Source organism: Conger conger, chromosome 6 (genome assembly GCF_963514075.1).
Source record: "Conger conger chromosome 6, fConCon1.1, whole genome shotgun sequence".
Taxonomy (NCBI): Eukaryota; Metazoa; Chordata; class Actinopteri; order Anguilliformes; family Congridae; genus Conger; species Conger conger.
Window position 1 is genome coordinate 947,879 of NC_083765.1, and position 27,952 is coordinate 975,830.

The following is a 27,952-nucleotide window of genomic DNA, read 5'->3' on the forward strand; positions in this document are numbered from 1 at the left end:
TCTTTTCTTTTTTAAATCATGTGTCTTGTTATGCTATGGAACATGTAATGCTTAAAAAATATATTCTGTCTGTGTTTACATATTATATTTATTACACCAAATGTAGAAATTAATGTGTAAAAAAAACCCATAATGCTTGTTGTTTCATAATTTGCATTACGCCAGGCATAATGGCACCTGTGTCATCCAAGATTATCCACTTAAAGCTCATCTGTGCACAGATCCTCATGCCAGAAGCCTCTGGGCTCATTCTGGTGCCAGTTTGCAAATGCGAGACGACTGTTAATGTGCCTTGGGCTCACCTTGCTGTGTTCCCATGAACAGGTGTGGCGCCACACAATGGCATGATTATCCAGGATCCCAGGAACTAGAAGTCCTTTTCATCGCTGATCAGTAGAAAAGATTACATCACTTAAATAGCTGCTATATAAAAACTGTCATGTTTCATAATAAACATGTCTGGACGATATTGGCTCAGGAGGTAAGCTGTCTGGCAGTTGCGGGGTTGCAGGTTACCCTGGTTGTGTCCCTGAGAAAGACAGCTAACCCCCAATTTCACCTGACAGCTAACCCCCAATTTCGCCCGACAAGCTGGTTGGTGCCTTACATGGCAACCTATTGGCATTGGCGTGTGAATGGGTGGTGGCACGGATGGTGCAGTGGGTAGCACTGCCGCCTCACAGCAAGGAGGTCCTGGGTTCGAATCCCTGTCGGCCGGGGCCTCTCTGTGTGGAGTTTGCATGTTCTCCCCGTGTCTGCGTGGGTTTCCTCCGGGTACTCCGGTTTCCTCCCACAGTCCAAAGACATGCAGGTTAGGCTGATTGAAGAGTCTAAATTGCCCGTAGGTATGAGTGTGTGAGTGTCGAGGGTGTATTCCTGCCTTTCACCCAATGTAAGCTGGGATAGGCTCCAGCCCCCCTGCGACCCTGATCAGGATAAGTTCGTTAAGATGATGGATGGATGGGTGTGAATGGGTGAATGCAAGGCATCTCTGCTTTGGATAAAAACGCTATACACTCACCGAGCACTTTTTTAGAAACATTTTTACTTTCACACCTACTTATTCATGCGATTATATAATCAGCCTGTCTTAAGGCATGATTACACTTTGAGCAGTGCAGGGAGTGAACACAGCAGGATTCAAAGGTCAACTTTATCAATTATTAAATATTTCCTCATCTGGGGAAAGTCTTGGGAATGCAAAACATTGGGCAACATGTTCTCCCTGAATGCTAAGCTCACTCTCAGCTATTCCCAAGCCCAATTCCATACTGTCATTGGCTGTTTTTAAATTGTACTTGTACAATTGTATTTTCCATGTTCATGAAGAGAATCGTCACAAGCATGATGTGAAGAAATCCAGCCCTGAGCCCCCAGGAGCAGACTCAGGGCTGGAGACACAGGGAGCGCTCCCAGGAGCAGGAGCAGGGCTGGAGACACAGGGAGCGCTCCCAGGAGCAGGCTCAGGGCTGGAGACACAGGGAGCGCTCCCAGGAGCAGGCTCAGGGCAGGAGACACAGGGAGCGCCCCCAGGAGCAGGCTCAGGGCTGGAGACACAGGGAGCGCTCCCAGGAGCAGGCTCAGGGCTGGAGACACAGGGAGCGCTCCCAGGAGCAGGCTCAGGGCTGGAGACACAGGGAGCGCTCCCAGGTGCAGGAGCAGGGCTGGAGACACAGGGAGCGCTCCCAGGAGCAGGAGCAGGGCTGGAGACACAGGGAGCGCTCCCAGGAGCAGACTCATGGCTGGAGACACAGGGAGCGCTCCCAGGAGCAGGCTCAGGGCTGGAGACACAGGGAGCGCTCCCAGGAGCAGACTCATGGCTGGAGACACAGGGAGCGCTCCCAGGAGCAGGATCAGGGCAGGAGACACAGGGAGCGCTCCCAGGAGCAGGATCAGGGCTGGAGACACAGGGAGCGCTCCCAGGAGCAGGCTCAGGCCTGGAGACAGAGACACAGGGAGCGCTCCCAGGAGCAGGCTCAGGGCTGGAGACACAGGGAGCGCTCCCAGGAGCAGGAGCAGGGCTGGAGACACAGGGAGCGCTCCCAGGAGCAGGCTCAGGGCTGGAGACACAGGGAGCGCTCCCAGGAGCAGGAGCAGGGCTGGAGACACAGGGAGCGTTCCCAGGTGCAGGCTCAGGGCTGGAGACACAGGGAGCGCTCCCAGGAGCAGGCTCAGGGCTGGAGACACAGGGAGCGCTCCCAGGAGCAGGCTCAAAGCTGGAGACACAGGGAGCGCTCCCAGGAGCAGGAGCAGGGCTGGAGACACAGGGAGCGTTCCCAGGTGCAGGCTCAGGGCTGGAGACACAGGGAGCGCTCCCAGGAGCAGGCTCAGGGCTGGAGACACAGGGAGCGCTCCCAGGAGCAGACTCATGGCTGGAGACACAGGGAGCGCTCCCAGGAGCAGGCTCAAAGCTGGAGACACAGGGAGCGCTCCCAGGAGCAGGATCAGGGCTGGAGACACAGGGAGCGCTCCCAGGAGCAGGCTCAGGCCTGGAGACAGAGACACAGGGAGCGCTCCCAGGAGCAGGCTCAGGGCTGGAGACACAGGGAGCGCTCCCAGGAGCAGGCTCAGGGCTGGAGACACAGGGAGCGCTCCCAGGAGCAGGAGCAGGGCTGGAGACACAGGGAGCGCTCCCAGGAGCAGGCTCAGGGCTGGAGACACAGGGAGCGCTCCCAGGAGCAGGCTCAGGGCTGGAGACACAGGGAGCGCTCCCAGGAGCAGGCTCAAAGCTGGAGACACAGGGAGCGCTCCCAGGAGCAGGAGCAGGGCTGGAGACACAGGGAGCGTTCCCAGGTGCAGGCTCAGGGCTGGAGACACAGGGAGCGCTCCCAGGAGCAGGCTCAGGGCTGGAGACACAGGGAGCGCTCCCAGGAGCAGGCTCAGGGCTGGAGACACAGGGAGCCCTCCCAGGAGCAGGCTCAGGGCTGGAGACACAGGGAGCGCTCCCAGGTGTAGGCTCAGGGCTGGAGACACAGGGAGCGCTCCCAGGAGCAGGATCAGGGCTGGAGACACAGGGAGCGCTCCCAGGAGCAGGCTCAGGGCTGGAGACACAGGGAGCGCTCCCAGGAGCAGGCTCAGGGCTGGAGACACAGGGAGCGCTCCCAGGTGTAGGCTCAGGGCTGGAGACACAGGGAGCGCTCCCAGGAGCAGGATCAGGGCTGGAGACACAGGGAGCGCTCCCAGGAGCAGGCTCAGGGCTGGAGACACAGGGAGCGCTCCCAGGAGCAGGCTCAGGGCTGGAGACACAGGGAGCGCTCCCAGGAGCAGGATCAGGGCTGGAGACACAGGGAGCGCTCCCAGGAGCAGGCTCAGGGCTGGAGACACAGGGAGCGCTCCCAGGAGCAGGAGCAGGGCTGGAGACACAGGGAGCGCTCCCAGGAGCAGACTCATGGCTGGAGACACAGGGAGCGCTCCCAGGAGCAGGCTCAGGGCTGGAGACACAGGGAGCGCTCCCAGGAGCAGGCTCAGGGCTGGAGACAGAGACACAGGGAGCGCTCCCAGGTGAAGGCTCAGGCCTGGAGACAGAGACACAGGGAGCGCTCCCAGGAGCAGGCTCAGGGCTGGAGACACAGGGAGCGCTCCCAGGAGCAGGCTCAGGCCTGGAGACAGAGACACAGGGAGCGCTCCCAGGTGTAGGCTCAGGGCTAGAGACACAGGGAGCGCTCCCAGGAGCAGGCTCAGGGCTGGAGACACAGGGAGCGCTCCCAGGTGAAGGCTCAGGCCTGGAGACAGAGACACAGGGAGCGCTCCCAGGAGCAGGCTCAGGCCTGGAGACAGAGACACAGGGAGCGCTCCCAGGTGCAGGCTCAGGGCTGGAGACACAGGGAGCGCTCCCAGGAGCAGGCTCAGGGCTGGAGACACAGGGAGCGCTCCCAGGAGCAGGCTTGAGGCTGGAGACACAGGGAGCGCTCCCAGGAGCAGGCTCAGGGCTGGAGACAGAGACACAGGGAGCGCTCCCAGGTGCAGGCTCAGGCCTGGAGACACAGGGAGCGCTCCCAGGAGCAGGCTCAGGCCTGGAGACACAGGGAGCGCTCCCAGGAGCAGGCTCAGGGCTGGAGACACAGGGAGCGCTCCCAGGAGCAGGATCAGGGCTGGAGACACAGGGAGCGCTCCCAGGAGCAGGCTCAGGGCTGGAGACACAGGGAGCGCTCCCAGGAGCAGGCTCAGGGCTGGAGACAGAGACGCAGGGAGCGCTCCCAGGAGCAGGCTCAGGGCTGGAGACACAGGGAGCGCTCCCAGGAGCAGGAGCAGGGCTGGAGACACAGGGAGCGCTCCCAGGAGCAGGCTCAGGGCTGGAGACACAGGGAGCGCTCCCAGGAGCAGGCTCAGGGCTGGAGACACAGGGAGCGCTCCCAGGAGCAGGAGCAGGGCTGGAGACACAGGGAGCGCTCCCAGGAGCAGGCTCAGGGCTGGAGACAGAGACACAGGGAGCGCTCCCAGGAGCAGGCTCAGGGCTGGAGACACAGGGAGCGCTCCCAGGAGCAGGCTCAGGGCTGGAGACACAGGGAGCGCTCCCAGGAGCAGGCTCAGGGCTGGAGACACAGGGAGCGCTCCCAGGAGCAGGCTCAGGGCTGGAGACACAGGGAGCGCTCCCAGGAGCAGGCTCAGGGCTGGAGACACAGGGAGCGCTCCCAGGAGCAGGCTCAGGGCTGGAGACAGAGACACAGGGAGCGCTCCCAGGAGCAGGCTCAGGGCTGGAGACACAGGGAGCGCTCCCAGGAGCAGGATCAGGGCTGGAGACACAGGGAGCGCTCTTTTTGTTTTTGTTATCTATTATTTTTAGTTGTGTTTTTGAAAGAGTATGGAGGGTGTTGTTTTGAAGATGGTATGTTTCTTTTATATGTTTCAGGGGGTCTGTCTCGGGGCGGAGGCAGTTACTCATGAATGCTCTGTGCTGGTATGATTCAGGATCAGCCTGGGCTAGATGAGCCTGGAAGTTAATAGCCCTTTTGATCATGGGGAGGGACAGAGGGAATTTACCAGTGGAGGCTCCTCCATAGAGGTGGAGGAGGCCTGGCCTCCCCAATAATTTGAGAGAAGAGAGAGATTTAAAAAAAACAATAAATATATTTATTTTATTTATTTATTTTAACAAAAAACATATTTTTTATTATTTATATTCATATTATTTTAGTTTTGTTCATAAATCTAAATTTTCCCATGGCTAAAACCCAATATTGCAATTGGAAAGCAACAGGCCAGATTTCCCTATCAGTTTGTATTAAGGGAGGCCAGGCCTCCCCTAGGAAATTAGCTTCTCATAGAAGTCAATGTAATGCATTTTTTTTCATGCCAATATGTGATTGGCCAGATCACTGAAAATGGGTGGGCAACGGAGGCCTGGCCTCACCATGCATTGTGTCCAGGGCTGAAAGATTGACATTTTGTTCGTCCAATCACATGCTACTGGTTCATTTGGAATCAACTATCCTTTCCTTTCCTATTCAACACAGAAGCCATTTTGAGAATTCGCCAGTCACTTCAGTCAAACAAACACTCGCCATAGTGGCTACGAGTGTCCTATCAACTTGTGCTTTCCAGGAAATTTAGAGAACATCATCCCTGAAGTTTATAGCTCATTTGGCCAAATACTTTTGCTTAAAACGGAAGTTGGTGAGATTCTGGCGCAATTTGAGATCTTGGGCTGGAGATATGCAGATTCCAGATACTAGGGAGTGAGAATGACATTCAATAGGTCATGTTAGACAACATTTGGGATTTATTGAACAGTTTTATTTTTAATGTAGTCCATTTCGTTTTATTACAAGTCAATTTAATAATCTTCCATATCAAATTACTGAATTGTTGCTCTGTGAGGAAATTCACTCTAAATACGAAAAGAGTGCTGCCCTCTAGTGGATAACGTTAACGTTAAACCCTTCACTCTAGGCATTTCTCCTTGAGTTGACAACATCTCTGAGACAGATTTCGAAAGCAAAAGCTGCTGCTGCTAATCGCTCATTGACATTTATCTCTGAATATCTGTAGTTTGGACATTTTTACAGTTGAAGTTTAGCTCATTGTTTTCCATCCAGTTAGCTGTGTGTGTTCGAGTAAGCCTAGATTAGCCAGGCAAAATGGATGTGAGAGAGGAAAATGTACATGGAACAGGTGCTTGTGGTGGTGGCATGGGTCCGAATCCAGTGGAAGAGGAGGATGGAGTTCAACCTAGATGCAGGCCATGGGATGGGAAAGAAAATCTAGTCGACTATTTGTTGTCCCAGCCATTCCATACTTTAGACCATGCTTCAAAAGTGAAGATAAAATCTGCTGGCCGACCAACTCCAGAAGTTGAGATGACAAGATGAGTCGTGTGACTCGAGCCGGCGGTAAGCAGAAACAGAATGAATATTATAAGATGAAAGCGGGCTGGTATGACAGGTATTCCTGGATGGCGGGGAGCGCTAAGACCAACTGTTTGTACTGTTGGCCATGCCTTCTGATGGGGAAGAAACAAGCACCTTTTGACGTTTGGTCTGTGCAAGGATTCAGTGATGCTAAGAATTTAGACAGGGCTACGAAAAGGCATGACCAGTGCAGTGAGCACATTGGTTCGAATACCAGGCTGAAGCTATTTGGCCGCGTGCCTATCAATGAGTTGATAGATGATGCACAATGAATTTCATCAGCCAGAACTTTCTGACTGTAGCTTACACTCCAAATAGTATGCCTTTCGCCAGCACAAAGACAGATAAGAGAACAGGGAACATTCCATCGCGAGTGAAGTGAGCAAGCGGAAAAAAACGGCCTCCTCAATTCTGGAAGTCACCAGCCTCCACTGGAATTTACCCAGCTCTGCTCTGCATGCATGGTTTGGGTTATTTCTATGGACCTTAAGGATGTCTTTACAGAATTCAAGATGAAGTTTTTCTATGGGAGTTTTGTCTCAAGATGCAGGTTTCTGGTTAAGTAATGGGCCCCATACCTCACTCCCATAGAGAAGAATGGGTTCAATTACACAGCTGAAAATTTTAATTGGTGGATGGAATTTGTTCAGTGATCTTCTGATGCTATAGTAGGCCCTGCATGCTTTATCTGCCAATGCATTTATAGCTCTGTCAAATCTGCCAGAAGCACTGATTATTATGCCTAGATAATTGTACTCCATAGTGTGCTGCAATGTGGTCTCCCCCAGAGTAAACCGGTATCGGGATCCCTGTGATCTGGCTTTTTTTTGGAACACCATAATCTTGGTTTTTTCCAGGTTAATGGCCATTGCATCCATTTTTAAATTCAAATAAAATTCTCTCTCTCTCTCTCTCTCTCTCTCGCACAAATGTGGCAAATGTGGCAAATGTTGCATTACCAGCACTGGCTATTCCACACTAAGCACAATACATGCATTTTGTTATGTTCTTTATTTAAGCGTTATGGAATGATAACCTGTGGTATATCGTGGATATTGGCAGTTAGCGGGCTGGCTAGGCACGACACGAAGTGAAGTATCTTTTGCGCTGTACTGAAGTTTTTATGCAGTTTGGCGAAAATATGAATCGATAGACCACATTGTGCCATCAGCCAGATGACTTGCAACATAGCCTAAACATTACCATGGCAGCGCCCAATGATGAGTCCAATAGGTAAAGGTGTGTGGGCCCCGTTACTGCATGTGATCATGCAGGTCTGGTTCGCTGTTCCGAGCCGTGTTGGAGTGCAGTGTGTTTGGACCATCCTCCTGTGCATTGCATTCTCACACGCTTTGGACATCCTTCCCTAGCATAGCACCTTGGGGCTTCTCCGTATTAGACAACTAAACTTACAAAAATACCTTCTTCTTTTTTTTTGAATCTCTGGCATACAGAATATATTTGAATCTCTGGCAGACAGAATATTTTTGAATCTCTGGCAGACTTGGGTAGCATTATATTACAGTACAGTACAAAAAAAAAACCCACTGCTTTGCAAAACTTTGTACCAATGAATTCGTCCTGCTGTGAGTCACTTTTTCTGCATGCACGTTTTTCCCACAGATGAGCAACTGCAATTATGTAATTATTATTTATATATTATACAAAAATTCATTCATTCATTCATTCATTATCCTAACCCGCTTATCCTGAACAGGGTCGCAGGGGGGCTGGAGCCTATCCCAGCATACATTGGACGAACGGCAGGAATACACCCTGGACAGGTCGCCAGTCCATCGCAGGGCACACACACCATTCATTCACTCACACACTCATACCCACGTGCAATTTAGACTCTCAAATCAGCCTAACCTGCATGCCTTTGGACTGTGGGAGGAAACCGGAGTACCCGGAGGAAACCCACGCAAACACGGGGAGAACATGCAAACTCCACACAGAGAGAAAAATATATATAATTATTAACATTACACAGTTTGTACAGACTTTTCTAACACACGGTCAGGATAAGGCATTTTCTCTGCAACTATGTTACAAATACTGGTCAGAGACGGTTGTACTCATCATGTTTAAGAGAGCCTATGCAAAACGTAGATAATATTATTTATATGTACTTTTTTAGAATGATACAACGGAAAAATGGACAACAATGATACATTCTAAGAAAACAATGTACATTCTATCAATGTTTCTCATGTTTCCAAGCTAGCACACATTCTGGCACATTTTTAGAATTAGAAATTCTTATGCATTTGGTGTAGTGTCGAGGCCTGGCGGAGGGCAATCCCTTATAAGCGGACACGTGAACATGTTCGCCACAAAATCCCGGGAGGTAAAGGAAACAGAAAATAACTTGGAGACAACTAACTTGGAGACCAAATAAAAGAAACAGCCCAAAAAGGAAAATATATATATATAGGAAAATAAAGCAACCCTTAAAAAGCAGGGCGAACAACCCAACCAAAAAGAGTGCTAAAGGCGAGCACTGCAAACCCCAGACCGGGGACCAAAATAAAAGTACAACCTAGTATAAAACACTAGGCAAGCAAAATAAAGAACCTAGAGACGTAGCTCAGGACAAAAACAAACCAAAATACAAATACCGGGGACAACGTCCCTCACCCACAAGCTCACATGAGCCAGAAATAAAATCAAAACAAAACAAAGAACCTTTAGGAAGGCATCAGCAGTGCACACAGCACTAGCAAACACCTTCCTTACCTTTTCTTAAGAATGTGACAGAAACCCGAACCAGAGTGACTCAAATACACACCGAGTCTAGCGCGTGCTTACCATCTTGGTGCAAGAGCGAACAGTTGACACCAAAGCGCTGACAGATTGCCCGCGAGTGCTTTAAATACCCGCAGGAGGTAGGCTCCCCTGGCACTAATGAGGACCAGGTGAAAATAATAAACCGGTACTACCTCCCAACCCTGACATTTGGTCCGTTGTGCACTCTCCAAAATGCAGAGAAGGTGAGGTCCCCCCACACTTGTTTTACCACCCACATGTTACAAAATGAGAAACTGCTGTCGCTAAAGAATTGGTATCTTAAAATATATTATACAGATAGAACCGTAAGTTTTAAACGCTTTCAAACTGTATATTCTATTACCATAGTGGTTGCAAATTGCACCCTGAAAAAAGGAATTCATGCATAAAAACCCACAGGTCAGGGCCGGTGAGAGAGCCTGAGTGGGACAGCATGTGTTCAGCCTGTATAGCAGCTGTCTGAGGGACCATATTTCAGATCTGAAATCAGTGATGAAAATGCATTAGACCTAAAGACCTACTCATGTTCTTTACCACAAACGCATGTTTCTCTGAGAAAACTGGCAATACTTGTGAGGATTTTCCATCAGTTTCCTTTATCCTCACCTCAGCGTGCTCAGCGTTGTGTGAATAAATGCACTATAACACCAACAGAGGTAAAGGCGAGGCTTGGACACAGGGTGAGCACAGGGACATGCTAAGCTAAATGCTCTAGCAGTGTCGGCTCTCAGTCCTGGGGGGCTCTCAGTCCTGGGGGGCTCTCAGTCCTGGGGGGCATCCATGCCACTCCTGCTATAGCCTGAACTCCTTCACATCTGTTGCACCCCAGTAAAGGAAAGAATAACTGCTTTTAATTTTACTGGAAAATGACGGTGAAAGATAATGTTAACTTTGGAGTTAAGGAAAGGCAAAGAAGGATTCGGCTGAACTCTACTGCTGTCATGTATCGTTTTGTTGTTCTTCTTTCCTCCTGCTCCTTCCCTTTCTCCTCCTTCCACGATCCCTCCGGCTCTTGCAACATCAGCCATTGTTCGTCAGCACAGAAGAGCTCGCCATTCGCCCTTTTATTTCTGCTAAAGCTCTGCTTGTTGTTTGAATAGTTAAAGCAACTGGTGTTTGACCTGTAAAGAATTGGTGTGTTAAATTGAGTCAAAGTTAAGTTTACAGTTTTTAATGGCAGTATTTTCCATGTGAGAACACAAGAAATCTCCCCTCTGGTGAAGACAGCACACAACTAATTCATGTGTTTACGTTTCTGTTTGCAGATGCTGAACTGGAGGTAATATCCTGCGGACAACACCGGCTCCCTGGGATGTTAGCCTGCTGAGCCAGGTTCCCAGCCTGCTTCAAGCATTTTTGTCTGTGTTCTGGACATTAATGTAATGAATGTAATGTAAAACAATGGGCCGATGGGCTTTTCTACTGGTGCTGCCGCAGCTCCCCTGTTTGCATCTTGCAGCCTCTGTATTTCTGCCAGTGAAGTGGCAAATCCACACCTGACTCCAGAAGAGTGTTTCTGATCTGTCAGACAGGTGTTTGGGGATTTTTTGTAGTTATGGACAGAATTCTGTCATCAGCTGTGGAGATCTTCCTTGTATAAAAAATACCCTTTAATACAATCTGACATATACATAATGGGTCTTTGTCCCAAACATTATGGAGGGCATTGTATATTTAGCCATATTAGCCATTCATACATAACTTTGTTAATAATCAGAAAATGATTTCCTGATGACAAAAATGACTATTAGATTAGTTATGCCTTCAAAAATGATCTGTAGGTGATTTATGCCACATTATCAACATAATGTACTGTATTTTAAAACGTTTTTAAGAATGCATAAAAAGGGTTAACCATATTATGATCCTCTGTGAGCCTTTGTTATTGATCACCAAACAATTTTCAAATAAAAAAAAGACTAGTCAAACTAGTTCATTTAGATGACATGTAGATGATTAATTAATTTTATTTATTTATTTGCAAAGATTTGTTCTGCAATAAAATAATGATCAAGTGTAGTAGTCTGTGTATACATTTTGTGAATGATCGACAATTTGATAAACTAACACCAAGTAAATGTACGTGTAACCCGCAAGAAATTTAGTTAATCATGTTTAATGGTTAATCTCATTTAAAACAGCATTCAGTTAATCATGTTTAATGGTTAATCACATTTAAAACAGCATTCTTAGAAATTCCCAGTAGAGGGCGATGGTGGGATGTGATGAACATAAAGCGCAACGAATATAAAACTTCAGTGAGTACTATTTATTAGCGACCTGACTAATCCGTGGGAGTCAGGCTTTGTCAGTCTTTTATCCACGTTTGTACCATTTCTACCGGGAACTAGCTAGCTAGGTAAGTTAGAAATGGTACTATTAGCTATTTCAAGCTAAAGCCCAGTGTTAGGTTTAAAGCCTAATTCTCTTTGTTAGACTCACATACTGTTAAAAAAACCCATCTGCTTAATACAAATGTGTTGTGAAATGTCTGCATGCTACATGCTACAAGTTTTAGATATATACGTATTTATATGGCTCATTTCATGTCCATCGAGTTTCTGGTAAAAAAAATAAATACAAATAAAAAGCCTTCAGCTAACTCTGTGATGGCTCATAATTAAGCTTATGAGCTGAATACATCGATCTCAAGCTGAACTTTAATTAGATGTTAATGTTACCGTTACTGATTTGTATGCATATTATACCATATTATACCATTATACCAGGTTTTTTTCTCCTGGAACCGATTTGCTTCAGTATCTTGTATTTAATGACACAAGTGCAATTATTATTATTACTATTTTATTTTATTTTTTCCTACGAGGGAGATCAGTGATCAGAAGGTCAATAAAAAGTCCGTTTACACAGTGAATGGTAGTTATGGTAGCCCGCTATGTTTAGATCCAAATATTATGCAGGCTGTTTTGGATATGTTGCGCACTAGTTTGTTTATTTTTATCTATTTGTGTGTGATGTTAAGCTCTGAACATGTGGGTGCAAAAGCCACACTAGCCTGTCCGATAACGGAAGGGATGTCATTTGTAAATATGGAAAAGAGAAGGGGCCCTAGGCAGCTCCCCTGCAGCACACCGCAGAGTGCCATTACAATACACTGTGACCTAGAGGACTAATAACTCTTCAACCACAGAATGGCTGATGCTTTAAAGCCATAACACTTTACTGATTAAAAGGTCATGAGTGGCGCTGAAATCCAGCATTACTGTGCTCATCAACATTGACCTGTCCACCCCAGCCAGCCAGTGAATGGCCAGCCCTGTGTGCATGCTGATACAATGTTAGGGATCCGTTTGTGGAAGAGTAAGCTAGAATCTGCTCAAATACAATATTTTCCCATAATTTATTAAGTACAGGCAATAAGTACATAGGTCTTCTGTTGGGACCATTGAAAGCAGATTTAGTGTCTTTGAGGAGCGGACTAACCTTTCTTCCATAATTCTGGACACACTCCACTGATCAGCCATCTATTAAAAACATGACGGATAGGTGTACCAGCAGGCGTCCAATTACTATGAACTGTCTTTTCTGTGTTACTGTTTGCTGGCAACTGAACTTCCCTTCACCTGCGATCCCACCACCTGTTCAGCATTCTGCAACCAGAACGATTGACAAAGAAACACTCTGTATCGGCACTTATCCTGCCTGACCCAGAGAAACATTCTGTATCGGCACTTATCCTGCCTGACCCAGAGAAACATTCTGTATCGGTACTTATCCTGCCTGACCCAGAGAAACACTCTGTTTCGGTACTTATCCTGCCTGACCCAGAGAAACACTCTGTTTCGGTACTTATCCTGCCTGACCCAGAGAAACACTCTGTATCGGTACCTATCCTGCCTGACCCAGAGAAACACTCTGTATCGGTACTTATCCTGCCTGACCCAGGGAAACACTCTGTATCGGTACCTATCCTGCCTGACCCAGAGAAACACTCTGTATCGGTACTTATCCTGCCTGACCCAGAGAAACACTCTGTATCGGTACCTATCCTGCCTGACCCAGAGAAACAGTTTGTTGTGGAGGTGGATGCCTGGGATATCGGAGCCGGCACTGTGTTATCCCAACAAGCCTCGGACAACACGATTCACCTGTGTGCCTTCTGCTGCCACCTGTTCTATCCAGTTGGGGCTGCAAGGTGTCCAGCTTGGAGGCTCTACAATAAAATCTCTCTAGTTTTAGCCCATGGAGCTCTCCCTCCTCAGTGTGCACAGTTGGTTTGAAGGTCACACTGTCTGCAGTGCTGTCCTCATAATGAACCTAATCCAGAAAGGTTTTCAAAATGTCTGTGTTTCCGACATTGTACGGTCTCTTTACGATGCCTGACATGTCGCGCATCCTGTTGCTGGAGTATCCTGCTGTATGATCTTCAAACTGAGTTCTGTATTTGAGAATCATGCACAGGATTAATTCACATTTCAGTGATTTTAACGGTGGCACCATCTTGTGGTCTGAGTGTGCAACTTGCTTTCTCTGACGTCTCGCGAGTTGAATGTTTTTTTTTCTGCCGGTGTCAAGTTTACGGTCCGTTGGTACATTATGCACTTCACTGTATTCCTACTGACTAATTATAGGAACATTTGTTTGACATCATTGTTTGCGTATTGCTGATCTCTGTGTATGCATTAAATTCCTTTGGTTTATTTACTGATTCACATGGTGGAACGCTGCCGCTGCTCACCGGAGTTTGTGTTTGTCTGTAGGCCACGTTTAATTTAGTGACTTATACGCACTGTCAACGCCATCGCGTTACGTCATTTTAACTATCTACTATCCCGTCCATCGTCTGGGTTTATGTTGGTCATAATTCCAACAGGGGCGGCACGGATGGTGCAGTGGGTAGCACTGCCGCCTCACAGCAAGGAGGTCCTGGGTTCGAATCCCCGTCGGCCGGGGCCTCTCTGTGTGGAGTTTGCATGTTCTCCCCGTGTTTGCGTGGGTTTCCTCCGGGTACTCCGGTTTCCTCCCACAGTCCAAAGACATGCACGTTAGGCTGATTGGAGAGTCTAAATTGCCCGTAGGTATGAGTGTGTGAGTGAATGGTGTGTGTGCCCTGCGATGGACTGGCGACCTGTCCAGGGTGTATTCCTGCCTTTCGCCCAATGTATGCTGGGATAGGCTCCAGCTCCCCTGCGACCCTGATCAGGATAAGCGGGTTCAGATAATGGATGGATGGATGGATGGATAATTCCAACAGGACTGATCTGAACTAACTTGACTAACCTACCTGCAACTACCTGGCTAGCACCTGTGCTCCGGTGCCCAGTTAACCTGGACTATTTACGCGGTAACATCTCTACGGATCTACCGGAACTATCTACCATCCCAAAGCTACAAACTGTGGATCTACCCGATTAAGGCAACGGTCTGCGGGCCTTAGGCTTAGGCGGTTACACTTGCAGGGATTTGGTTACCTCCTGTTACGTTGCCAGCCCCTAAGGGTGTCAGTGGGTACACTTGTTGGCTAACGTGCTAGAGTACTGGGAAGAGGGCTAACCTGTTGTCTCCGGTACATCTGCTTGATCAAACCGTTGGCTGTTTCCCATCCTCCTCCCCAATGTGATCTACCGCCGTGTTGCTGCTCTGGCTCCTTGTCCATGAGCTCTGGCTGGTACGCTGGTTTCCCCGTGAGCCCTGTCAACATTTGCACCAGCGATTGTGCTCCTCATCCATGGCTCTCAACCACTCATCGGCCTGTCTCCGCAGCTTGCAAAAAAACTGTTACAAATGTCCAGATGCCCTTTTGTCACATCAACACCTCGGCATTCTGCGCCCTCGCCCCAAATACATTCACCGGGGCTCTCGTAGGACGTTTGCCCGTTATCTTCACCCCAACAACATTGACTCTCTCTGGAGCTGGACTCGGAACATAAAACGGAACGCTGTACAGCGCACTGCTGATTTCAACAATCTATGCCCCATAACGTCAGTGAAAGTCCCTCAGAATTATTCTACTTCAAAGAATGCATCTTTTGCTTTGCTCAATGTACGATCTCTTAACAACAAAGCACCTTTCATTAATGATGTAATTACCGATATAGGTATTGACTTTATGTGTGTTACTGAAACCTGGCAAGTACCAAATTAATTTATCACACTAAATGGAGCCATCCCATCTGGGTATGAGTTTATTGATAAGCCACGCTCGACTGGGCGTGGGGGAGGACTTGCAGTGCTCCATCGTTCCTGTTTTAAGTTTGTGCATGTGCCCCTGCGGGATTTTTCATCCTTTGAATGTCTTGCTTTGAAATTTACTGGTAGTCTACCACTACTCCTTTTACTTATCTACAGGCCTCCTAAAGCATCTTCTGTTTTCTTAAATGAATTTTCTGAGCTGCTATCTGCTGTGTGCCCTATGTATTCATCTATCCTGGCTCTGGGTGATTTTAATATACATGTGGATTCAAATAACTGTACCTTTGCTGATAATTTTCTTAGTATGCTAAACTGTTTTGATCTTAAACTTTCCCACTCACTCGAAAGGTCACATTCTAGACCTTGTCTGCACTGCTGGTATCTCTCCATCTGACCTTGGCCCCAAGGATCTCTCTGTCTCTGACCACAAAGCTGTCTTGTTCAATATTGCTGTTCCTGAGCCTCACCGCCGCCCCCGTCCATCACGCTCCATCATGTTTAGGAACACCAAGAACATTGACACAGCTGAACTATTAGACACGCTGCAATCCCAACTCACAGATCAGCCACTTAACATGTGTCCTGATGATCTTGTTCTATTCTACAATTCTCATCTATCTAAAATGTTAAATCAGATTGCCCCGTTGAAAACACACACCGTCTCCTTCCTACGCTCTGCTCCATGGTATACACCTGAGCTGCGTAAAATGAAGGCTGCTGGCTGCCAACTGGAGCGGCTTAGCAAAAAGACTGGACTAACGGTGCACATGCAGGCATATAAAGATAATGTCCTGGCCTACAAGGAGGCTCTTAATGAGGCTAAATCTGTGCATTACACCAACATTATTGCCAGAGGTCAGAGTAACCCTAGAGCCCTTTTCTCCACAGTCAACAAGATACTCCAGCCTACCAAACCCTTTCCACTCACCCCTTCAACTGATATCTGCTGTGAGTTTCTTAATTTTTCCCAAAACAAAATCAGCACCATCTACAGTCAGTTTCAATCACTCCCTACTGCTATCACGCCGAGTGGTGCTCCTATTCCCCATACCTTACCCGCTCAGCTGTTCTCTGCCTTCACACCTGTCGACGAGCACTTTGTCCATGACCTTGCCACTAAGGCTAGGAGCACTACCTGCCTCTTGGACCCTATGCCTACCCCACTGGTCAAAAACTGCCTGCCAGCTCTATGCCCCCTTCGTTCATATTATAAATGTATCTCTTTTAACTGGTTCTGTTCCTTGCTCACTCAAAACTGCAGCTATCACCCCTGTCCTTAAGAAATCTGGAGCAGCTGTTGATGATCTGAAAAACTATCGACCCATCTCAAATCTCCCATTCATAGCCAAACTCCTTGAGCGCACTGTTTCTTCCCAACTCCAAGAACACCTGACACATCACAGCCTATGGTCACATCACCTGACACATCACAGCCTATGGTCACATCACCTGACACATCACAGCCTGGTCAAGGTCATAAACGACCTGCTCATTGCTGCTGACACAGGCCATGTCAGCATTCTCCTGTTGCTGGACCTCACTGCTGCCTTCGACACGGTCTGTCACAACACACTGCTCACCCGGTTGGAAACACTCTTGGGTATCACTGGCACTCCACTCTCCTGGTTTAGGTCATATCTCACAGCGAGGGAACAGTTTGTCTTCCATAGGTAATTTCAGGTCCCACAGTTCACCCCTCTCACATGGTGTTCCCCAGGGTTCTGTCCTAGGTCTCCTGCTCTTTGTCATTTACATCCTCCCCCTTGGTGACATCTTACGTCAGTATGGTTTAAACTTTCACTGCTATGCTGATGACACAGATTTATATTCACACTAAGCCCTCCCACACACCCCCTCCCTCCAATCTGGTCACCTGCCTCAATGCCATTAGCACTTGGATGACACAGAATTTTCTCAAACTTAACCATGACAAAACAGAAGCCATACTCATTGCCACACCAGCTGTATAGAAAAAACTCAAACTATCACATTTATCCATCCCCGGCTATTTCACTACCACTACCTCTGAAGTTAAAAACCTTGGTGTCATTATTGATTCTACCCTCTCATTTGACACTCACATAAAAAACATCACCAAAACAGCTTTCTTCCACCTCAAAAACATTTCCAAACTCCGCCCCTCACTTAACCCCACCGCTGCTGAGACTCTCATCCATGCATTCATAACCTCCAGACTTGATTACTGTAACGCCCTTCTCTTTGGTATCCCAGCAAAGAGATTAAACAGACTCCAATACATTCAAAATTCCGCTGCAGGAGTTCTCACCCACACTAGGCCCTGGCAACACATCACTCCCATCCTCCATCAACTACACTGGCTCCCTGTGCAATACCGTATTCAATTAAAAATCATTCTACTTGTTTTCAAAGCCCAACATAATCTTGCACCCTCTTATCTTTCAAACCTCCTGACCCCATACCAACCAACCCGCACCCTACGCTCCAGCAATACCCACCTCCTGCTCACCCCCATCTCCATTCTATGGGTGACAGGGCGTTTAGTGTAGCTGGCCCCAAACTCTGGAACTCCCTCCCACTTGCACTACGGAAAATCACCTCACTGTCCACCTTCAAATCCAAGCTCAAAACTCACCTTTTCACTCTTGCTTTTCCTCCCTACTCCTAACTGACCCCTCCATCTCACTCTCGCCATGTACCATCCTATTGTTGTTTGTGGTTTTGTTTGTGGTTTGTTTGTACCCTGCCACTCTGTGGACCACCCTGCCACTCTGTGGACCCCCCTGCCACTCTGTGGACCACCCTGCCACTCTGTGGACCGCCCTGCCACTCTGTGCACCACCCTGCCACTCTGCACCACCCTGCCACTCTGTGGACCACCCTGCCACTCTGCACCACCCTGCCACTCTGTGCACCACCCTGCCACTCTGCACCACCCTGCCACTCTGTGGACCACCCTGCCACTCTGTGCACCACCCTGCCACTCTGCACCACCCTGCCACTCTGTGGACCACCCTGCCACTCTGTGCACCACCCTGCCACTCTGCACCACCCTGCCACTCTGTGCACCACCCTGCCACTCTGCATTACCCTGCCACTCTGTGGACCCCCCTGCCACTCTGCACCACCCTGCCACTCTGTGGACCCCCCTGCCACTCTGCACCACCCTGCCACTCTGTGGACCACCCTGCCACTCTGCACCACCCTGCCACTCTGTGGACCCCCCTGCCACTCTGTGCACCACCCTGCCACTCTGCACCACCCTGCCACTCTGTGCACCACCCTGCCACTCTGCATTACCCTGCCACTCTGTGGACCCCCCTGCCACTCTGCACCACCCTGCCACTCTGTGGACCCCCCTGCCACTCTGCACCACCCTGCCACTCTGTGGACCACCCTGCCACTCTGCACCACCCTGCCACTCTGTGGACCCCCCTGCCACTCTGCACCACCCTGCCACTCTGTGGACCCCCCTGCCACTCTGCACCACCCTGCCACTCTGTGGACCACCCTGCCACTCTGCACCACCCTGCCACTCTGTGGACCACCCTGCCACTCTGCACCACCCTGCCACTCTGTGCACCACCCTGCCACTCTGCACCACCCTGCCACTCTGTGGACCACCCTGCCACTCTGCACCACCCTGCCACTCTGTGGACCACCCTGCCACTCTGTGCACCACCCTGCCACTCTGCACCACCCTGCCACTCTGTGCACCACCCTGCCACTCTGCATTACCCTGCCACTATGTGGACCCCCCTGCCACTCTGCACCACCCTGCCACTCTGTGGACCCCCCTGCCACTCTGCACCACCCTGCCACTCTGTGGACCACCCTGCCACTCTGCACCACCCTGCCACTCTGTGGACCCCCCTGCCACTCTGTGCACCACCCTGCCACTCTGCACCACCCTGCCACTCTGTGCACCACCCTGCCACTCTGCATTACCCTGCCACTCTGTGGACCCCCCTGCCACTCTGCACCACCCTGCCACTCTGTGGACCCCCCTGCCACTCTGCACCACCCTGCCACTCTGTGGACCACCCTGCCACTCTGCACCACCCTGCCACTCTGTGGACCCCCCTGCCACTCTGCACCACCCTGCCACTCTGTGGACCCCCCTGCCACTCTGCACCACCCTGCCACTCTGTGGACCACCCTGCCACTCTGCACCACCCTGCCACTCTGTGGACCACCCTGCCACTCTGCACCACCCTGCCACTCTGTGCACCACCCTGCCACTCTGCACCACCCTGCCACTCTGTGGACCACCCTGCCACTCTGTGCACCACCCTGCCACTCTGCATTACCCTGCCACTCTGTGGACCCCCCTGCCACTCTGCACCACCCTGCCACTCTGTGGACCCCCCTGCCACTCTGCACCACCCTGCCACTCTGCACCACCCTGCCACTCTGTGGACCACCCTGCCACTCTGCACCACCCTGCCACTCTGCACCACCCTGCCACTCTGTGGACCGCCCTGCCACTCTGCACCACCCTGCCACTCTGCACCACCCTGCCACTCTGCACCCCCCTGCCACTCTGCACCACCCTGCCACTCTGTGGACCACCCTGCCACTCTGTGGACCCCCCTGCCACTCTGCACCACCCTGCCACTCTGCACCACCCTGCCACTCTGCACCCCCCTGCCACTCTGCACCACCCTGCCACTCTGTGGACCACCCTGCCACTCTGTGGACCACCCTGCACACCGTTGATTTATAGACTACATCACCTACCAGAGTGTGGAAGCACCCAGTGGCAAAAAACCGCAGCACAATTAAAAGTTGTAATTTACACAATAAGGCATGGTTCCGTTGTGTTGGGTGATCGAGTTCGCTTTCCAGGTTGTTTGCGATCTTGTGAAATAGATTGACGTGTAAATCTATATTCAAGATTGAACTTTTTGTCTGTCATTTATTCTAGAAGATTTTCTCTCTCATGAGAGATTTGCTGAGGGACATTTTCCTCCTCCAATGGCTCAAAAAATCAATTTCTTCATTTACTGGGATTTAAGGTAACGTAGCTAACCTTAAATTCTACTTGATGAGGTCACTGTGGTATCCCCTAGTGAGATGGGAAAAATTGGAGATGGGAGAGGTTAGAGCAGGGATAAAGATTACCTCCATCTTACCTGGACTGAGCTTTAGATGGTGGTTGCCCATCCAGCTCTGGATGTCTCTCAGGCAGGCGGAGATATGGGTAGAGACCTGTGTGTCTGATGGGGGGAAGGAGAGAAGGGTGGCCAGGTCTGAAGCCGGACTGGTGGGGGTCCAGCAGGTTATTCTGTGAGAGGAAGGAAGAGAGTGGGTTAGAGGCAGCTCATTAACAAAGTGAATCATAGGGGATTCTTCAGGTTGAGTTTGGTTAGCAGAACGAGAGGGCACAAATGGAAATTGGCAAAGGAGAAATTCCGTACAAATATTAGGAAGTATTTTTCCACCCAGCAAGTGGTCAATGTGTAGACATGTAGTGGAGGCAGAAACACTGGGGGTTTTCAAGACCAGGCTTGATACTGTGTTAGACACTATTCCGCTTTTAGGCAAATTAGGCAGTAGGTACACTTAGGGGTAGGAAAAGGCAGGCATTGCTGGGCTCAATGGCCTGTTCTTGCCATTACCTTATGTTATGTAATGTTAAATTATGTCAGATTTAATGTCCAAAAAATAGGTCTAATAAAAAAATGTTCCTTTGGGTTTTATAGGGAATGGAAGACGGCACAAGATATAGCTATTAATTAATTAAGTCACTCAGTCCAGCGCTTTAGGCGGCACGGATGGTGCAGTGGGCGCAGGGAGCCGGGGCCTCTCTGTGCGGAGTTTGCATGTTCTCCCCGTGTCTGCGTGGGTTTCCTCCAGGTACTCCGGTTTCCTCCCACAGTCCAAAGACATGCAGGTTAGGCTGATTGGAGAGTCTAAATTGCCCGTAGGTATGAGTGTGAGAGTGAATGGTGTGTGTCCTGCCTTTCGCCCAATGTATGCTGGGATAGGCTCCAGGCCCCCTGCGACCCTGTTCAGGATAAGCAGGTTAGGATAATGAATGAATGAATGAGTCCAGCGCTTTAACTATCCAGTCAGTCTGCTCAAAGTTCTTCCTGTTATTCATAAAGTTTCCATATAGGCTTGCTCTGAGGCGGTCATAGTCCTAGGAACTATGTAAAGCTGTTTTGTCACAACTTGTGCTGTAAAAAGCACTATAAATAAAGTCAAATAGAGTAGGGGTATTCTCAAAACCTAAAAGTGATTCAAATTGTACATGACGTCAGAAAAGAGAACTCAATGAAACAGAGAAAAAAATTTCACAAATATTTGTGGCTTGACCAAGATAGCTGAATCTAGTCCCATCCCCCAGTTCCCCTAGAGATCCATTCAAATGCAAAGAGTTTTAGTATCATCTGTAGGACAACCTGAAAATAAGATATCCAGGCAATTATGATGTTGATAGGTCACAGACATCAGGAAATCCCCCCTGCCACTCTGCACCACCCTGCCACTCTGTGGACCCCCCTGCCACTCTGCACCACCCTGCCACTCTGTGGACCACCCTGCCACTCTGCACCACCCTGCCACTCTGCACCACCCTGCCACTCTGCACCACCCTGCCACTCTGTGGACCGCCCTGCCACTCTGCACCACCCTGCCACTCTGCACCCCCCTGCCACTCTGCACCACCCTGCCACTCTGTGGACCACCCTGCCACTCTGTGGACCACCCTGCACACTGTTGATTTATAGACTACATCGCCTACCAGAGTGTGGAAGCACCCAGTGGCAAAAAACCGCAGCACAATTAAAAGTTGTAATTTACACAATAAGGCATGGTTCCGTTGTGTTGGGTGATCGAGTTCGCTTTCCAGGTTGTTCGCGATCTTGTGAAATAGATTGACGTGTAAATCTATATTCAAGAATGAACTTTTTGTCTGTCATTTATTCTAGAAGATTTTCTCTCTCATGAGAGATTTGCTGAGGGACATTTTCCTCCTCCAATGGCTCAAAAAATCAATTTCTTCATTTACTGGGATTTAAGGTAACGTAGCTAACCTTAAATTCTACTTGATGAGGTCACTGTGGTATCCCCTAGTGAGATGGGAAAAATTGGAGATTAGCAGAACGAGAGGGCACAAATGGAAATTGGCAAAGGAGAAATTCCGTACAAATATTAGGAAGTATTTTTCCACCCAGCAAGTGGTCAATGTGTAGACATGTAGTGGAGGCAGAAACACTGGGGGTTTTCAAGACCAGGCTTGATACTGTGTTAGACACTATTCCGCTTTTAGGCAAATTAGGCAGTAGGTACACTTAGGGGTAGGAAAAGGCAGGCATTGCTGGGCTCAATGGCCTGTTCTTGCCATTACCTTATGTTATGTAATGTTAAATTATGTCAGATTTAATGTCCAAAAAATAGGTCTAATAAAAAAATGTTCCTTTGTGAAATCCGCCACTATAATCTAGAACCCGTTAAGGGTGGTTTTATAGGGAATGGAAGACGGCACAAGATATAGCTATTAATTAATTAAGTCACTCAGTCCAGCGCTTTAGGCGGCACGGATGGTGCAGTCGGCGCAGGGAGCCGGGGCCTCTCTGTGAGGAGTTTGCATGGGTTTGCGTGGGTTTCCTCCAGGTACTCCGGTTTCCTCCCACAGTCCAAAGACATGCACGTTAGGCTGATTGGAGAGTCTAAATTGCCCGTAGGTATGAGTGTGAGAGTGAATGGTGTGTGTCCTGCCTTTCGCCCAATGTATGCTGGGATAGGCTCCAGCCCCCCTGCGACCCTGTTCAGGATAAGCGGGTTAGGATAATGAATGAATGAATGAGTCCAGCGCTTTAACTATCCAGTCAGTCTGCTCAAAGTTCTTCCTGTTATTCATAAAGTTTCCATATAGGCTTGCTCTGAGGCGGTCATAGTCCTAGGAACTATGTAAAGCTGTTTTGTCACAACCTGTGCTGTAAAAAGCACTATAAATAAAGTCAAATAGGGGTATTCTCAAAACCTAAAAGTGATTCAAATTGTACATGACGTCAGAAAAGAGAACTCAATGAAACAGAGAAAAAAATTTCACAAATATTTGTGGCTTGACCAAGATAGCTGAATCTAGTCCCATCCCCCAGTTCCCCTAGAGATCCATTCAAATGCAAAGAGTTTTAGTATCATCTGTAGGACAACCTGAAAATAAGATATCCAGGCAATTATGATGTTGATAGGTCACAGACATCAGGAAATCATGGCAAGCACAGGATATGCAATAAAATACTAAACGTGACTACTTTCATTTACATAACATTGCTGTGTCTCAAATTGATAGGGACCCATTATTAAAATATTGCTGAGGTCTGCATACAAAGAATTAAGAGCAGAGAAATTCAGCCTCTCAACCTTTTCTCCCAAGCAGCTCATTACTGTTATACCCGTGTGCAAGGAGCTTAATAGCTTCAGGTAATATCCAGCTGTACAAATAGATTCATGTTCAAAGTTTTTCAAAATATTGAATATTATGTTTTATCAGGACCATCAGTCCAACTATTACAATTATCCAACCATCTCAGTGTGAGAAACGGTAAAAGGGCAGTTTAACGTCTGCTAAAGAATACATGCAAAATGGGTCCCAAAGGCAGCAGGGTGGGATGGGCATTGCATAATGGTGATTTTCATACCAATTTTCAAATTCATTACCACTATCACTTGCTTGGGAGGTTGATGCTCCAGTTAAGAAACATTCTCTCTCTTTTCCCCCCATTTTCCGAGTCTACTTTATGGGTTCCAATATCACAAAAATGTTTAAAATGAAAAAGCATTTATATTAGAAATATAATTAATAGCTGTGTGAGTAGTAGCAGGTGAAAGCGTTTATAGGGCACTGTCCTTTTTTGTTGTTGTTGTTTGTTTGTTTTGTACATGAACATTCAAAAGTGGGCTACAGAGGATCAAAGTTTAATCTATGACCACAGTGAGACTGCATATGTATGTAGGACACTGCTTTTGGCATTTTCCCACCGTGCTGTATTCTCATATAGTGCTGTATTCTCCTATACTGCTGTATTCTCCTATAGTGCTGTATTCTCACATAGTGCTGTATTCTCACATAGTGCTGTATTCTCCTATAGTGCTGTATTCTCACATAGTGCGGTATACTCCTACAGTGCTGTATTCTCACATAGTGCTGTATTCTCCTATAGTGCTGTATTCTCACATACTGCTGTATTCTCCTATAGTGCTGTATTCTCACATACTGCTGTATTCTCCTATAGTGCTGTATTCTCACATAGTGCTGTATTCTCCTATAGTGCTGTATTCTCACATAGTGCTGTATACTCCTACAGTGCTGTATTCTCACATAGTGCTGTATTCTCTTATACTGCTGTATTCTCACATAGTGCTGTATTCTCCTATAGTGCTGTATTCTCCTATACTGCTGTATTCTCCTATACTGCTGTATTCTCACATAGTGCTGTATTCTCCTATAGTGCTGTATTCTCACATAGTGCTGTATTCTCCTATAGTGCTGTATTCTCCTATACTGCTGTATTCTCACATAGTGCTGTATTCTCCTATAGTGCTGTATTCTCCTATAGTGCTGTATTCTCACATAGTGCTGTATTCTCCTATAGTGCTGTATTCTCACATAGTGCTGTATTCTCCTATAGTGCTGTATTCTCACATAGTGCTATATTCTCCTATAGAGCTGTATTCTCACATAGTGCTATATTCTCCTATAGAGCTGTATTCTCCTTTAGTGCTGTATTCTCCTATAGGCCTGTAGCATAGTGGTTAAGGTACATGACTGTGACATGCAAGGTCTGTGGTTCGATCCCCGGTGGAGCCACAATAAGATCCGCTCAGCCGTTGGGCCCTTATAATGTAATGTAATGTGATGTAATGGATGTGATGTGATGTGATGTAATGGATGGGATGTACTGTAATGTAGTGTAATGTAGTGTAGTGTAGTGTAGTGTAATGTAATGTAGTGTACTGTGATGTGATGTGATGTGATGTTTTCTCCAATATATCTAAAGGTCATAAGACTGAAGAAAACACAACACAAAGGACACAGAAAGGAAAGGAAGATAAATGTTCTAGAAAACGTGTGACCTCACCAAGATGCACATGTAAATACAGTTTTACATCAGCAGAAGAAGATGTATGCAAAAGGAAAATTTTGCTTCACAGGCAATTGGATAATTTTCATACAGGTTTGCAAAGCAACTGCCATCAGTCCCATAATGAAATGTTCTGAGGCAGAAAGATTATGATGAATGATAATTTGCTGGAACCAATTGAGTGGTTATGAGGTCTTGGTATATAGCTAGAACTCATTCATGTATGTAAGATTCTCCATATGGCTTAGATAGAAAACAAAGCATTAAAAAGAAAGGAAAACAAAAATCATGTAAAGAAATTGATAGATTACATTACATTACATTATTGGCATTTGGCAGACGCTCTTATCCAGAGCGACGTACAACAAAGTGCATACCCATAACCAGGGATAAGTTCGCTGAAAGACCCTAGAGGGAAGTACAATTTAAACTGCAGATCACTCAACTCAAGATTTTTCAACATTTACATTACATTTACATTTTTGTCATTTAACAGACGCTTTTAATCCAAAGCGACTTACAAGTGCATAGGTTCTACCACAAGTCAAAGCATCACATCCAGAACTAGGAAAATACACATACAGATGGAATGCTGTTCTAAACAGTCATCATCATAAGTCCAAATATGCACTGGAATTTGATGACTGGACAGGGAAAAAGCAGGGAGGAATTCTTAGATGTTATAAATGACTTTTTTTGTCAGTCAGGGTAAGCAATTTTAGATCTGGTGGGATGTAATGATTCAGACAGAATTTGCAGTACAGAGGTAATGGAACCACTTGAGACAAGTGACCATTAAACAACATGTTCTCATATATTTTGGCAAATTAAGTCCAGGATTTTGAGTTTTAGGCGTGGGAACTTGAAAAAGATCAAAATCCAATAATGTAGACTGGGAGTAAGTTCTTGATTGCAGGACTGTGAAAGAAAAGTGGGGCAGGTTCAAAAGGGTAATACTTTATTGCGCAGTGTACAGAAAAGGAAGTTGAGAGAACAGTCTCCAGAGTGGATGAATAAAGCTAAACGTAAGAGTTTACGAGAAAAATAATAAACTGTATAAGGTATATAAAAAAGACAGCACTGAGAGTAATGAAGCTGAATATTGTAATACGTGTGCGTTAAAAAAGAAATAAGGTTAGCTGAAAGGCTATATGAAAGGCAAATTTCAAATGATGCAAAACACAATCCAAAATGCTTCTTTCAATACTGCAGTAGGAAAAGGAAAATTAAAGAGGAGGTCAAGTGCATTAAGAATAATAAACTGCTGTATAAGAATAATGACATTGCTGAGGCATTAAATGCCTACTTTGTAGAGAGTTTACTAGGGAGGAGGTTACTAGTAGGCCAGAAGGCATACTCAGTACTAACAATGTCTTAGCCAATATTGATATACGGGATAAATAAATATTGGATAAATTATATAAACTGAAGACAAATGAGCCAGATGGCATATTCCCAAGTGTACTCAAAGAGTTAAGTGAGATCATTTTTAAACCACTGGCAAGTATTTTTAGACCGTCTTTAGAAACTGGAGAAATATTGGATGACTGGAGACAAGGTAATATAATACCAATATATAAGAAAGTAGACTGTACCGATCTAGGGTTAGGGTTAGGGTTAGACAGGCCTATCAGTCTAACTTGTATCACATGTAAAATACTGGAATCTATCATTAGGGAAAAAATTGGAATTATTTCTTGAAAATAACATTCTAAGGGATGGCTGGTAATGGTTTTTTGTGTATGCGATGCCTGACAAACCTTTTGGAATTTTTTGAGGAAGCTACCCAGTGTTTTACTGACAGCAGGGCTTATGATATTGTGTATCTAAGGTACCGCTGGACAACCCATTATCAAAATGCGGACGGTAGGAATTACAGGAGCCATTGTGGGCTCGGAACTGGCTACGGGATGGAAAACAAAGAGTAGTAGTATGTGGGCCCTTATCCGAGCAGGGTATTGTGGGAAGTGGAGTCATGCAATGACTTCCTGATGCCTGTGATCTATCAACATCATCACTGCCTGGATATCTTATTTTCAGGTTGTCCTACAAGCCATACTAAAACTCTTTGTCTTTTAATGGATCTTTATAGGAATTGGGGGGTGGGACTAGATTCAGCTGTAAATAATGCTGATACAGTATAGAACACACTTGTTGGGTAAAAGTCATCAAGGGTCCAAGCACTCAAATCAGCCTCAAACTACTATGTTGCTGCCAGATATGCAGTAGATACGGATTCTGATGAAGGCCTGACCATGGCAGAGATCACACCAGTGAAGCCCTGGCTCATGAGTTGTGCCTACAGTAGTTCCTCTCCATGGCTTTGCCTACCACAGGATTCATTTATCTGTGCTTTTATATGGCCAGAGCACACCTCATCTTACTGTAAGAACAACCTGCTCAAATGGTTAAGTTGCTATTCAAACAGCAGGGGCGCTGCAAGGGAAAATAAAAACCTGCGTCTCTGAAACTAGCAAAGACGTGTGCGGTGATACCAGCACGTCGCACCAAACATAAGATACAGCCCCTTGACATGTTACATCTCCTGCACTTGACCTGTTACATCTCCTGCACTTGACATGTTACATC

The 27,952-nt window shown here is 47.5% G+C and overlaps 1 protein-coding gene across 1 annotated transcript in view; it reads left to right on the forward strand.

Annotated features, from left to right (window-relative positions):
• LOC133131644 (uncharacterized) overlaps window positions 1-27,952 on the forward strand; it is a 139,387-nt gene that overhangs the window by 97,622 nt on the left and 13,813 nt on the right. The gene's annotated exons all lie outside the window — the stretch shown is intronic.